Here is a 14,925-nt window from a genome sequence, read left to right on the forward strand (position 1 = left end):
ATGATGGAGGAGAGTCCACCACCAGTTAGTCGATCATGTCCAGAAGTAGACGTGTTTCATATTTTGAAAAATGGTTTTCTGATGGGAAATGCCTAATTAGACTGTTATTATAAGAAGTTCATCTAAGGTTTTCTTTGATGAAGGCTGACCATCCTCTTTAATACTTCTCACAACTCCTTCTTTATGGTAGGTGCTCAATATATACTTTCAGAATTGGATTAAATTATACTGAATTACGATGAGAAAAATGAGTGGGGATAATTGTGTTGGTGACGATGGTGGACAGGTATGAGAAGTGCTTAGTGATACTTATTGTCAAGTCCTTGTTCCAAAACCCCAGGTCGCCACCGTGATACTTTATAAATACCACCCAAAGTCACAAGATGCATGGCCGTGTGTGTGTGTGTGTGTGTGTGTGTGTGTATACATATATAAATATATACATATATTCAAAACACATAAGTTTGTCTTATCTTGCCCTGGGCCAAGGTATTATAAACTAGTAACATCAGTTAAACATCTGTATTTACAACAATTTTCACCCGAAAGACCCCAGAAAGGGAGTTCTTGTGTTCCTTCTCAGAAACCAGTTTTTATGGGGAAAATCTTTGTATCCATTTGCTTTCCTTTATCTTCACTTGTTATTCCCAGGCCAGTTAAATTTGGGCTTCAGTTCCTGTCCTCAAAAATCCTATAATATATCTTCTAATGAGGCACTGAATGAACTTGGTATTACATCTTAACCTGCTACTGATGCCCTAGATTATTGTTACTGTCACTGGGTTCCTGACCGCTTATTGGAATTTTGACCTCTGTTGCTCACCTCTACAGCACACAGAGGCTGGCTTCCCTTAGATACATCATTGTGAACGGCATCCAGTATTCAGCTGAAGGATGGACATTCAGAGAAAGAGAAAAATGTTTATATTCACTGGATCCTGGGGAATAGGAAAGACTGCTTCTAGGACCTGGGGAAATATCAACTTGGATTATCCAGTCTATATAGAAGTCCACCTTATCCACAGCGGATGTGTTCCAAGACCCCCCAGTGGATGCCTGATAGCATGGATAGTACTGAACCCTATATATGTTATGTTTTTTCCTATACATACACACCTATGATAAAGTTTAATTTATAAATTAGGCACCATGAGAGATTAACATCTAATAATAAATGAGAACAATTACAGTAATGTACTGTAATAAAAATTATGTGAATGTGGTCTCTGTCTCTCTCAAAATGTCTTATTGTATGTATTGTACTCAGGGTAGCATATAGACTGTGGATACGCTGGACAAAGGGATGATTGATGTCCTGGGTGGGATGGAGTGGGAACAGTGTATAATTTAAAACTTAGGAATTGTTTATTTCTGGATTGTTGATTATCCATTTATTATTTTTGGACCTTGGTGACTGGGGGTAAATTAAACCGCAGAAAGTGAAACTGCAGATAAAGAGGGACTACTGTAATCATTCATTTGAAAATAATTTTCTGAACACGCGCTGTATGAACTCGTTAGATTAGAACTGGAAAGAAAGCATTAACTTCTAAATGATCCAGCAAGACAGTCTGGGCTGTGCATAGGTCAGATGCAGATGCTGAGCAGAGAATCCAGTCTGAGAGTCTCAGGGGTCCTCATACTAAGTCAGAGCTCTGTCTAATCCAACTACATAGTTCTCTTGAATAGAATTAATCATCAGGTATTTAATCCAACCATATAATGTACAATGTACAATAACATAAAGTGTAGGAAGTGGTCCAAGTAAACACAATACGTAGTCATTGCTTTGACATAATATATGGTATGTATGTATATATATATATATATATATATATATATATAAAGAAAAACAGGACATGTCATAGTGACTGAACTAGTTATAGTTCACTGTCTTTATAATGCAATGCAATAAATTCTTTCTCTGCATCGCCCTGTGACAACCTATATCTGAAAGAAGAATCCCTTTATTGAGTGATGCAAAGACCATTTTAATTTTGAGAACAAAATTAGTAAATAAAACACAAGAAATTTTTTTTTGTTCCATTACAAAACAGAGTATTTAAAAAATCCTCCTACTTTTAACTATTTTCCAATTCTCAACCATAGGTATCAGAACATCCCCAGAAATTCTCAATCATAGCACAAATATAAAAAAATCCTGTGGGGTCGGCCCCGTGGCAAAATGGTTAAGTCCACAAGCTCTGCTTCGACAGCTGGATTTCGTAGGTTCCGATTCTGGGCAGGGACATGGCACCACTCATCAAGCCATGCTGAGGCGGTGTCCCACACAGCAGAAGTAGAAGGACCTACAACTAGAATATACAACTATGTACTGAGGGGCTTTAGGGAGAAGAAGAAGAAAAAGAAACAAACAAAAAGAAGATCGGCAACAGAAGTTAGCTCAGGTGCCAATCTTTAAAAAACAATCCTGAAAAATGAGGAATTAAAAGAGGAAAGTCCATTTAAACAAGTTTCCACTCTTACTTATGGTGAAGGTACTGGTGGTATTGACGGGGATAGTACTGAAGATGGTAATTTGTATAGTGACTCTGATGACAACAGAGATCATATCAGTTATAATAAAGCTAAATGTGAGGATCTTCATTATTAAACCATTGATAGAAATGGCAGTGGTTATGAAAATGGCAGTAGTGATGGCTATAGATGATCAAATTTCCATAATATTAGTGTTAGAAGGCAAACACTAATCAACACTTTTTCAGAATTCTTCTTCATCAGCTGTACATGATTTTCAGCCCTGCTCATTGAGAGCATCCCCACTGATTCCCTGACCCCAAATCAGGGGATACTGATCAGTGTTGGAGTGGTCTGATAATGAAGTATGTTTGTGGTCAGTATTACACTCAAAGAACTTTCTGGAAACTGAAGGTTTGGGGGTAGTTTGAACAATAAGTAATCGCTCCATATAACTCTGCCTAGAAATCTAGACTCTTTTAAAGCAGCAATATTCCTTAACTTGTTAAAGATATTCAGAAAGCCATGTCAGGACCATTATAAGGAAAATCTTTGGGAGACTTAGTAAGCTTGGTCTCTCAGAGCAGAGCCCACAGATTCATTAGCAGAAACAGATTGTTACTAGCTCTCTTACAAACCAGGGATGGCTTTCACTCATATTTCCCTTTTCTTTACCACTAATCTTTTTTATTCTTTTTGCTTATATCTCCTTTCTCCCCTCCTTTCCTCCATTATTTTCTTCCTCCTGCTTATTTCTTCTTTTCCCATTTCTTCTCCACACTTTCTTCCCGTTTCTCTCTCTCTCACTCCCTTCCATGAAGTGGTCAACCTCTACTCTCACCCAAATGCATGTAACACTCTTTTCTCACCATTACCTTTTTATTACATACACATTTTTGGCTCTGAAATAGCCTGATGGGATATGATGGGAAATCCAGCTACACTCATGGGCTGTGTAAAATAAAAAGGCCTGGGAATGGGAGACATGATCCTGATTGGGGAGATGGAGACTTCAGGTCAGTCAGTCCTCAGGGAGTTATTTCACTCCCTTTATGGGCATGACTTTTAGTGGGTGCTCTGAGGGGGCTGAGGCTGTGTGGATCAAGGAAGCTTAGAGTCATAATAACTTTAATCAGATCCTTGGTTTAACAGTCCAGTATTTTCTATCTTATATTGATAGCAAGGTTATAATAAAAGGATCTAGTTGATTTCCATCACATTTTCCTTTACTTCAAATCCCAAGCTTCCCCCATAATCCTCTGGGGTCTACCATCTGGCAGCCCACACACATCACATTACAGTTTGGGGTGGGGCATTCATGGACAGGACATGGCCTCTGGCCACCTAGAGGTTGCTTTCTGGCTGGCAAGACAAGAGGTCCATACAGAAAAACCACTGGTTCAACACAGAAGGCTGAGTATGCTGAATGTCAGATGAGTGTTCTAGAGCATTGCTACTCAGAGTATTGTCTGTGGACCAGTGCCTGTCTGTGAACTGTTTGTTACCAGTTTGTGATGGGTAAACATGTAAATTAAGAGAAAGCATTTGGAAACTTTTATAGCAATTTGACATGGCTACAGCATCCAAGCCTGTGATGAGTGGACTCATTTTATTGACCAAAAGAATGAAAAAAACCCCTGGTCCTTCTCCATAGATAGTTTGAGAAGCACTGGTCTAGAGAATAAGTGTTATGTGGAGTCGGTTGGTCAAGGATGGCTTCATGGGGGACGGAGGTGGTGTAAGATGAGTAGAAATAATTAACTATGGAGAGAGGAGAAGCAAGGAAGGTATTCAAGGCAGGAAGAATCATGAGAGAAAACTCTCAAAGGGAACTGGACTTACTTGATGATGGTAAATAGACCAGTCTGCCTAGCTAGCTTGGGTCACCTTAGACAACAGAGGTGGTTACAAAAACCGGTGTTAGGCAAGTTGAATGAACTACATGGCCCAAGTCTACCTTTGAAACTAGCCTCATCATCTGTGACACTTTGTTCTGTGGGCCATGTGCAGCCATTCTAGAATTGTGAGAGTAAAATGGATCATATGTATGTAGGATATAGGGGAAGTGGACGTAAGTTGGTTGAAGGGTGGTAGTTCAAAAAGAAGCGTTAGACAAGTTGAAGAATGACTATCTGAAATTTGTCTTTTAGAGTGTCATGCTACAGAGCCTACAGGGAAAAATAGCTGTGGATAGTTAAGCAAGAAAGTTTTGATCTTCTCATTGATCCAATAGGATTCCTATTTCCTAAACCTGAGCTGATGTCACAGCTGGAGCTAGGTGAGGAGCCATGTATTCTCCAAGCCCCAAGACCTCCTGATCTGGGGCTTAATCCTACCTTTTCTGCAGGTGAGAGGGCTGGGTGCAAAGTATGGTAATGAAGCAGAAGGGAAGGTTTCAATATTTGGGCAAGGGATTGGATGAGGGGGAAATCAAACTTACTCTTTATTTTGTTTTCCTTTGTCATACATCCCCTTACCAATCTACTCATCCAATTGTTAATTTGGGGGAAATTCAACTTTGCCAACTGCACCCTTTTGTCTTTTGTTGTTCCCAGCGTCAGTCCCTGCTCTCAAATGTATTTGCCACGTATACTTTCTCACCCTGGAATTGTCATTCTTCTTCAGTCCCCATGCTGCCCCTTGTGGCTTCTCATCTGCTGGGTTTATATGCAACTTATAGCTATCTCTGAGTTCTTTAAAAGAGATGCATCTGTGAATACCTCAAAGCCCTAACATGCATATCTCATGTGTTCTAATGCTTGCTCTGTTCATTTAGCAAGTATTTATGGAATGTAGTGTGTGCAGGAGTTGTGCACTTCCTGAGCCCCACCCGCATGACCTGATAAAGATGTCATTTGAAGTGTGAAGTAGATTTAGATTTGTTCCAGAAGTATAAGGGAGATGCAATGAGTTCTCCTCTCCCTTCTAGGTAGCCTTGTAAATTTGTGAAAAATAAAACATTTTTCTGATTCCAAATGTGATGCTGCTCATTGTATAAAAGTTGCAAATACAAAATGTTTAAAAATATGCATAATTCCATTGCCCTGATAAACCTTCTCTTTACATTTTGGTGTATTACTCACAGACCTTACAAAAATTAGTTTAATATAGGTCTAGAGACAAATGGCCATCTTTTTTATGTATCCCAAAGTATCTCTGAGAATGAGAATGTCAGAGTGACAGGAGGTACAGTGGAACTGCAGTCAAGTTCCAAGGCTCTTTTAATCAACCTGTTTACCAAGATCAGCTCTCACTTTTTTTTTTTTTTGGACAATATTGGCCAGTGATATTTTCATGCTCACTTAATCTTGGGGCCATCTGGTGATATTCCCAACATATTCTAATCCATATGTTTTTGACACATTGGAGATTTTTAAAGCCCAATATGTTACCTTGGATTGAGTGTTGGGAGAAGTCTGGGGAAAAGTTCTTTCTGTCCTGAGAATATGGAATGAGAAAGGCCTGGTGTTGTCATTGGCAGGTGATGTGGTGACATGGCTTGGGGACAGCAGCAGGTACACTCTGGTGTCTTCAGCACTTCTTGGCTCCCACTGGTCACTGGCAGTACTGTGGCAGGCTCACTGATTTGTCACACGTCTGAGACCATGTTGAGTGAGTGGTAAATATACAGATTATCCTCTTGTATGGTATGTGTGGATGCATGAATCATTTTGTGCACGTTTTTGTGCCTCATGCTCAGGAAGAAGTCATGCATATGATGAATTCTTATTTTTAAACATATAAAAACTGTTCCACAGCCATCCCCTAGCGTTATCGTTGCCCACTAGCCAACGGAGAGAACTCTATGTCTCTCATCATTATTTACGGAGGTCATCTGTATATGCATGTCTATTGATGTATATATGTGTTTATAATTGTATAGTTATATGTGTGTTTCTGTCTCATTTTTGTTTTGGATTCCCAGAGCTCATGCGTAGGTTTACAAGAACCCAAGACCAAATTATACACATTAGATGTAGTAAATGGAGCCACCTTCCCAGTCTTCATACTAATGGAAGGGGACAATTGCAGATAGCCCAAGACATAGATAAGATGGTGAAAAATTAAAAAAGTAATTTTTATTTGGCTTTGGAATATGGTTCATTACTATGTTTAAAGCAAACTTACCACATCAGCCCACAGGTTTTTTTTTTGGTTTTTGTTTGTTTGGGTTTTTTAAAACATATCTTATCTCAACATGTTTCAGAATCAAAATAATAGCAAATACTTTTGCAGTGTTTACTATCTACTAAGAATTGTTTAAAGAACTTTAAGTATATTAACTCATTTTAGATTTGCAACTTTTTATGAGTTAGATACTATTATTTTCATCTCTATGATGACAATAGAAACCGTACAGAAACTTCATGAGACACTGAAGCACAGAGTGGGTAAAATACTTTCTTAAGGTCATAGAGCTAGTCAGTGGTGGAACTGGGATATGAACAGTCTGACTCCAGAACTCGTGCTGTCATCTTCTAAGATATATTGCCTCTCCCCTCGTTAAACATGAGCTAAAGCTGACTGCGATGTTAGCGCTTAGGGAAGAATATTCCATGGAAAAATATTTCTTCCAAGTTCAAATTAGATTCGTTACCTGCTTTTTATGATTGTTTCATCTGTTGACTTCAGAATCATTTTTTGTATCCTATGGTCCAGTGGGACCTTGGACCTAGGAGGAAAGACCTTGTAAATTAAAAGATGAAATCATCTCCTAGTATGTAGGAAATGTGTGAGGCAGCTTTAATGAAGATGGGCCCACATGTGGAAATCAGACCGTTTTCCAGTAGCTCCTCTGTTAGGGTGTCATTTGGTGAAGATTTGACACTTTTAAAAGTATTGGTCCCAAGATATCAGCTATGCTAGCACTCATGTAGAAGGAAAAACAAATTCCAGAGCCATATAGTAAACATTGTACATCAGCTTCTGGTTTGGGATCTCTTCATTACTGCTTCTGACCATGGTGATCTGGAGAATTGCATCAACTTTCTATGGTTTGTGTGTGGGTCCATCAATTCCCGGATTTTATGTGGTGGTCTGAATCTTTAGCTGTCGTCTCCTTACCACCCCACACCCTAGGCCACTCCACCCATCCAAAGCCAGTGTCCTGTGTCCTGGAAATGTAAACTTATTCTACGCTCTAAAGTCATAGAATGTTAAAGCTAAAATGGACCTTAGAAACAATTCTTTTCAAACAAAGTGTTTTGTTGAGGTGTACCTTACATACCATAAAATTCAGCCATTTTAAGTGTACAATTCAATGACTTTCAGTAAATTGAAAGAGTTGTAAATCATTACCACAATCTAATTTTAGAATATTTCCATCACCCCCAAAAGATCCCTTGTGATCATTTGTAGTCACTCTCCATTCCCACTCCCAGCCCCACGCAACTATTTCACTTTCTGTTTCTATAGATTTGCCTTTTCTGGACAGTTCATAAAGACAGAATGGTATCTTTTAAAAAACTGCCAAACCGTTTTCATAGTAGCTGCATCATTTTACATTTTCACCAGCAATGTATGAGAGTTCTAGTTTCTCCACATTCTTACCAACCACTTGTTATGTGGTATGAAGTGGTTTTAGTTTTATTTAGATCTTCTTTAATTTTTCACTGTGGTTTTAGTTTTCATTTTCCTAATGACTAATGGAGCTGAGTATTTTCCATGTGCTTGTTAGCTATTTGCATATCTTCTTTGGCAAAGTGTGTATTCAAATCTTTTGCCCATTTTAGAACTGGGTTATTGGTATTATTGAGTTGTAAGAGTTCTTTATGTATTCTGAGTCCAAATCCCTAATCAAATACGTGACTTCTAAACATATTTTTGCCCAGTCTTTGGCTTGTCTTTTCACCTTTTTAATGGTGTCTTTTGAAGTGCAAAAGATTTTAATTGTGATGATTGAATTTATTAATTTTGGTTTTTTTTCATTTCATGCTTTTGGTGTCATATCTAAGAAATCTTTACCTAAACTGGGCCATAATTCTTTACCTAAATTAAGGTCCTGTAGACGAAACTAAGATCTCATATATTTTCCTGTGAAAGTTTTAGTTTTAGCTCTTATATTTAGGTCTGATATCCATTTTAAGTAAATTTTTATGTGTGATGTGAGGTAAGGGTCTAAATTCATCTTTTTCTATGTGGATATCCAATTGTCCTAATAGCATTTGTTGAAAGGACTATCTTATTCCAATTGAACGATCTTGGCACTTTTGCCAAAAATCAGTTGACCAGAAATGTCAGGATTTATTTCTGGACTCTCATTTCTGTTCCTTTGATCTATATGTGTATCCTTAAGCTACTGCCACACTGTCTTGATTACTGTAGCATTACAGTAAATTTTGAAATTGGGAAGTGGAAGTTCTTCAACTTTGTTCTTTTCCAAAATTGTATGACTATTCTTGGTTCTTTGCATTCCATATAAGCTTTAAGATTAGCTTGTCAATTTCTGCAAAAAAACCTGCTGGGATTTTCATAGGGGTTGCCATCTTAATAATGAATTGTTCAATCCATGGACATGGAATGTCTCTCCAATTATCTTTAATAAGTCAGATAAACAGATCTTTAATTTCTCTCAGCAGTGTTTTGTAGTTTTCAGTGTGCAACTTTTGTACTTATTCTTTTTGATGTTATTGTGGTTAGAACTGTCTTACTTTTATTTTCAGTTTGGTCATTGTCAGCGTATACGAACACCATTCGTTTTTGCATGTTGATCTTATATTCTGTGAGCTTGCTGAACTCATTTATTAGTTTGTAGTTATTTTTGAGCATTTTGTAAGATTTTCTACTTACAGAACTATGTCATCAGTGAAAAAAAGGCAATTTTTTCCACAGGATACTTTTTCTCTCTTTTTCTCCCCTGGTCATACTGCTGGAAACTCCATGCTGAATGGAAGTGGTGGGAGCGAACAGGCTCACCATCCACACCTCAAGTTAAGGAGAAAATATGATTTTCACCATGAAATGTGGTCTTGGTTATAGGTTTTTTTTAGATGTCCTTTATCAGGTTGATGTTGTTCTCTTCTATTCCTACTTTGATGAGAGTTTTAGGACACGAATGGATATTGGATTTTGTCAAATGCTTTTCTACCTCTGTTGAGGTGATCATGTGATTTTTGTCCCTTATTTTATTCATATGGTATATTACGATATTGATGGTTGGATGTTAAACCAACTTTCCATTCCTAGGATAAATCCCACTTGGCCATGGTGTATAATCTTTTCTCTACATTGTCGGATTTGGTTTGCTGATTTTTTGTTGAGGATCTTGGCATGCATATTCATGAGGGATGTTGGGATTTAGTTTTCTTTTCTTGTGATGTTTTGTGGCTTTGGTATCAGGATAATACTGGCCTTATAGAAAAGTTTGGGCATGTTTTCTCCTACTCTCAGTTGTGGAAGAATTTGTGAAGGATTTTCTCTTTACATATTCGATACTATTGACCAATGAAGTCACCTGGGCCCGGGCTTTTTTTTGGGGGAAAATATAAAATTATGAATTTGATTTCTGTATTTATTATACTTCTAGTCAGAATTTCTATTTCTTCTTGAGTTAGTTTCTGTAATTTGTGTCTTTTTAGGAATTTGCCCGTTTAAATTGGTCTATTTTTCTAAATCGTTGGCATAAAGTTATTCATAACAGTCCCTAATAATCCTTTCAATTTCTGTAGTGTTGATGGTGATGTTACCTTTTTCATTCATCATTTTAGTAATTTGTACTTTGTCAGATTTTTCTTACTTAGTTTAGCCAAAGAGTTGGAAATTTTGTTGACCTTTTCAAAGAGCTAACTTTTATGTTAATTGCTTTTCTTTATTGTTTTTCTATTTCATTGATTTCTCCTCCAATCTTTATTATTTCTGTCCTTTATCTTGCCTTGGGTTTAATTTGCTCTTCTTTTTCTAGATTCATAAGGTGGGAGCTTATGTTATTAAATAGGAGTTTTTTCCTAATATAGGCATCCACAGCTATCATTTTACCTCTAAGAACTCTTTAGCTGCATCCATAAATTTTGATATGCTGTGTATTCATTTTTATTCACTTCAAAATAGCCTCTATCTCTCTTGTGATTTCCTCTTTGACTGGTGGCCACTTAATTATTTTCTTAATGGTTACCATAGGGAGTATAAGTAACTTACCAAACTTAAAACAATGTAGTTCGAACAGGTAGAAACTTAGCTTCAATGGCATATATTGACTCTGCTCCTGTCCACCTCCATGCCCCCCCTTTTATGTTGTTATTGTCACAAATTAAATATACATTGTGTATATAGAGTCACAATGATTGTTTTAGGCTTTTTCATTTTAAATCATATAGAATACAAAAAGAAGAGTTAGGAACAAAAAATACAATCGTACTTGCTTTTATATTTATCTATGTTGTTACCTTTACCAGAGATCTTTATTTTTTCATATAGCTTCAGGTTACCTTCTAGTGTTCTTTCATTTCAGCCTCAAGAACTCCCTATAGCATTTCTTATGAGCAGGTCTACTAGCTACAAACTCCTTTAGTTTTTGTTTATTCGAGAATGTCTTCATTTCTCCATCATTTTTGAAGGATAATTTTGCCAGATGTAGACTACTTGGTTCACAGTTTCTTTCTTTCAGCACTTTAAATATGTCACCCTACTGCCTTCTGGTCTCCATGATTTCTCACGAAAAATTGGTTGTTAATTCTATGATGATCTTTCGTATTTGATGTCACTTTTCTCTTGCAGCTTTCATGATGGTTCTTTGTCTTTGACTTTTGACAGTTTGATTATAACGCATGTCAGTGTCAATCTCTGAATTTATTCTGTTGGAGTTCATTTAACCTATTGGATGCATAGATTCATATATTTCATCAAATATGGGAAGTTTTCAGCCATTATTTCTTCAAATATTTCTTTTTCTTTCTCTTTCTCTTCTCCTGTTCCTTTCCTTATGAATATATTTGTATGCTTGATGGGGTTCCACATTTCTCTGAGGCTGTGATCGTTTTTAAATTTTTCTTATTGTTCTTCAAATTGGATACTTTTTTTTGATCTATCTTCACATTTGCTTATTATTTGTTATGCCAGCTCAAGTCTGCTGTTCTTTTTTTTTCCTTTCAGTTACTGTACTTTTCAACTCCAGAATTTCCATTTGGCCTGCTTTTGGTAGTTTTCAGCTGTTTATTGATATTCTATATTTGATCTGACATTGTCATCACACTTAAAAAACTCTTTAATTCTCCCTTTAGTTTTCTGAACATGTTTACAGTAGCTGTTTTGGTGTCTCTGTTACATCTAACACTTGGGCTAGCTCAGAGACAGTTCATGTTGACTGTTATTTTCTGTATACTGGTCACACTTTCCTTTTTCTCTGCATGTCTTACAATTTTTGTTGATTACTGGATATTTTAGATAATGCAGCAAAGCTGGATCCTGATCCCAAGGGTGGCTCTTGTTGCTGCTTTTTTATTCGTTTGGTAACTTGCCTGGACTAATTCTGTGGAGTTTCTTTTCCTTCTGCATTGGCCACAGTGTTTCCTAATACTTGTTTCCTTTTTAAGACTTGCCTCTTAGAGGTCACCCTGGGTCAGCGTGGTTTCTTGGTTAGTCAATGATTGGGCAGATGTTCTGCTTGAGCCATTCGGTCTTCTATCCTTTAATAATGGATCTAGGTGGCTTGGAGAATGCATTCAAATTTCAGGCAGTTGGTAAGTTTGTTTTGCCTGTTACTTTATGTGTTTGCAAGGCCTCATGTTCAGTCTAAGGTGGGTAGCTTGCTAGTATGTGCAGCCTTGTACATGTGCACAGCCTTCAGTTCATGAAGGAAAGGTAGGATCTTATTAAGGCCCACTTTGGGTGTCTTGTTCTCCAGATCTCCCTGTTAGATTTCTGACTGGTCTGCAGATTTGTTTCTTTCCTCAATCAGTATGCAGATCTCAGGGTAGATGAGCTGTTGACCTTCTCTGATTGTTTGCTACTGAGATTGCTATTATTTTGACAACTCCCTGAGCCTACTGTTTTCTCTGTTCTGCTGCAAATAAAGTCAGCCCTTTTCCCGCCCATGTTCCTGGCCTGCCCTTCCCTGGGAGAACTTTGGCGCCAGAGAGCTGGGTGGATAATGGGAACAGATCCAGGTTCAAATGCCACAGCTTCTCACTGTTTTGGCTGAGGTTTAGGAAATATTCTTGAATAAATGCTTCTCCATTTATCAGAGGCCTTTGGTCAATTTCCAGAGTCCTTGCATGGCAGTTTTTGACAAATTCGTCAAGTTTTATTGTTGGTAAGAGGAATTGCTGAGTGCCTGCCTCCACTCAGCCATACTGGAAGTCTCTCTCAACATCCCCAACTGATTATGAGCCAAAGAGAATCAGGAAATCAAACCTACTAAAGCTATAGAGAAATAATTTCATATTGGTTTTGTTTTTAAATGGTCTGAGTTTCTGATGGGAAGCCAGATCACGGAGTTTGAAACATTGTGGACACCACAAACGTGTGTATCCTTTCTTTTGGCAATATATGCTTGTTGGTGAGGAAGATTGGACCTGAGCTAACATCAGTTGCCAATCTTCCTGTGTTGTTTTTTCCTTCCCAAAGCCCCGGCATATACTCGTACATCCTAGGTGTAAGTCATTCTAGTTCTTCTACGTGGGATGCTGCCACAGCATGGCTTGATGAATGGTGTGTACGATTGTGCCCAAGATCTGAACTGGAGAAACCCAGGCCATGAGGCAGGCCTAACAGCCACTCAGCCACAGGGTGGCCCCAATGTGTGTATCCTTTTATCCCTTTATTGTTTCAGGTGCTCCATTCAGTAAATATTTATCAAGCAACTACTTAATCACCCTAAGAGACTTGTGAAGTGTGTCCTGTTTCCTCCATTTTACAGACGAGGAAAAAGGCTTAGATGGCTAAGTGATTTGCGCAGTGGGTCAATATTAGGCTCAACACGAGGGCACAAATCTCCTGATTTGCACTCCAGTACATTTCCACCCTTCTCTAACCCTGGCCTCTGCTTTCTCCCACAGATGACATTCTTCAAACCCCTTCCCTGCCGAGGGAGAGCTGCGAAGCTAGCGACCTCCAGGGACTCCTTTCCCCAGCCCTGCCAAATAGGGACGACGTCTCTGGGGAGCCTTCTGATAAGGTTCTCTACTGGCGCATCTCGGAGGGCAAGGAAGTGATCCCCTGTTCTGCCGCTGATGGTCACTGGAGGCCACTTTCTCCTCCAGACCCACCCAAACCTTATCAGCGCTCAGAGTTCAGGAATGGCTTCCACCACCGCTCCAAGTTTAACCGCCACAAGCGCAGCCACAACGGCGAGAAGTCTTTCCAAGGTCCACGGTGCAACCAGCGCTTGAGCTGGAGCCCAGATCTGACGCGCCACCTGCGTAGACACAACGGCAAACCGCCTTTCTGGCGCGTGCTGCGCAGGAAGCGCTTTGGCTTCAGCTCGGACTATGGGCGTCACTAGAGCACACACACCGGTGAGCGGCCCCTCCCGTGTCCCCAGTGCACCCACAGCTCCAGTCGCAGCTCAGACCTGGCCACGCACCAGCGTGTTTACAATGGCAAACGGCCGTTCGCTGCTCCGACTGTGGCCGCGGTTTTAGCCGCAGGTCGTAGCTGTTCATGCACCAGCGCGTCCACACCGGGCAGCGGCCCTACAAGTGCGGTGATTGTATCAAATATTTCAGCCGCCGCGCCAACCTCATCACGCACAGGCGGGTCCACACCGGCGAGAAGCCTCCAAGAGCCGGGTTTGCGGGAAGAGCTTCAGCCCGACCTCGCACCTCATCATCCACCAGAGGGCGCACACGGGCTAGCCCCCTTATCACTGCTGTAACTGTGGCAAGAGCTTCAGTCAGAAGACCAAGCTGATCACGCACCGGAAGCTGCCCGGGGCGGAGAGGTGCCAGTGTGGCCGACACGTGCTTCAAGTGAGGCTGACCTGGGGCACAACTGGGACATGGACAAAGTTGAACTTAGCTGCTTTCCACCCTTTCCATATTTCGAGAACCTTCCTTTTTGCCTTTGGTCTGCCTCTCATCATTCCCTCTCCACCTGTCTGGGTTCCAAGTCCTGTGACCTCTTGCTCCTAGAACTCTCCCTTAAGCTGTAAATGATAAAAGACTCAGGTAGCGAGCTTTTTCAGAAATTCCTGAAGTAAAAACTTATCTGTGATTCAAACAGAAGAGCTTTCATGAGTCTTTAAGGGTATAATTTTAGGGACCTTGTCAGACAGTTGTGTTAATGTTTTTAGTACGTGTGCCTGGTTTGCAAACCTCCTTGTTGTTGGGGACTGCCTTCTAATAACACCATAGATGCTGATAAGCCTTTCTCCTCCTGGGAGATTCCCACCAGACAGGGAGCTGGTGTCCCTCTGTGAGACCCTTTAATGTGCCTTACACAATATGCACAAAATGAGGATGAGGTAGACCAGACAAAATTGTAGAATATATAAAGTCAGGTGAAATCAGAAAT

Source organism: Equus quagga, chromosome 15 (assembly GCF_021613505.1).
Source record: "Equus quagga isolate Etosha38 chromosome 15, UCLA_HA_Equagga_1.0, whole genome shotgun sequence".
NCBI classification, from domain to species: Eukaryota; Metazoa; Chordata; class Mammalia; order Perissodactyla; family Equidae; genus Equus; species Equus quagga.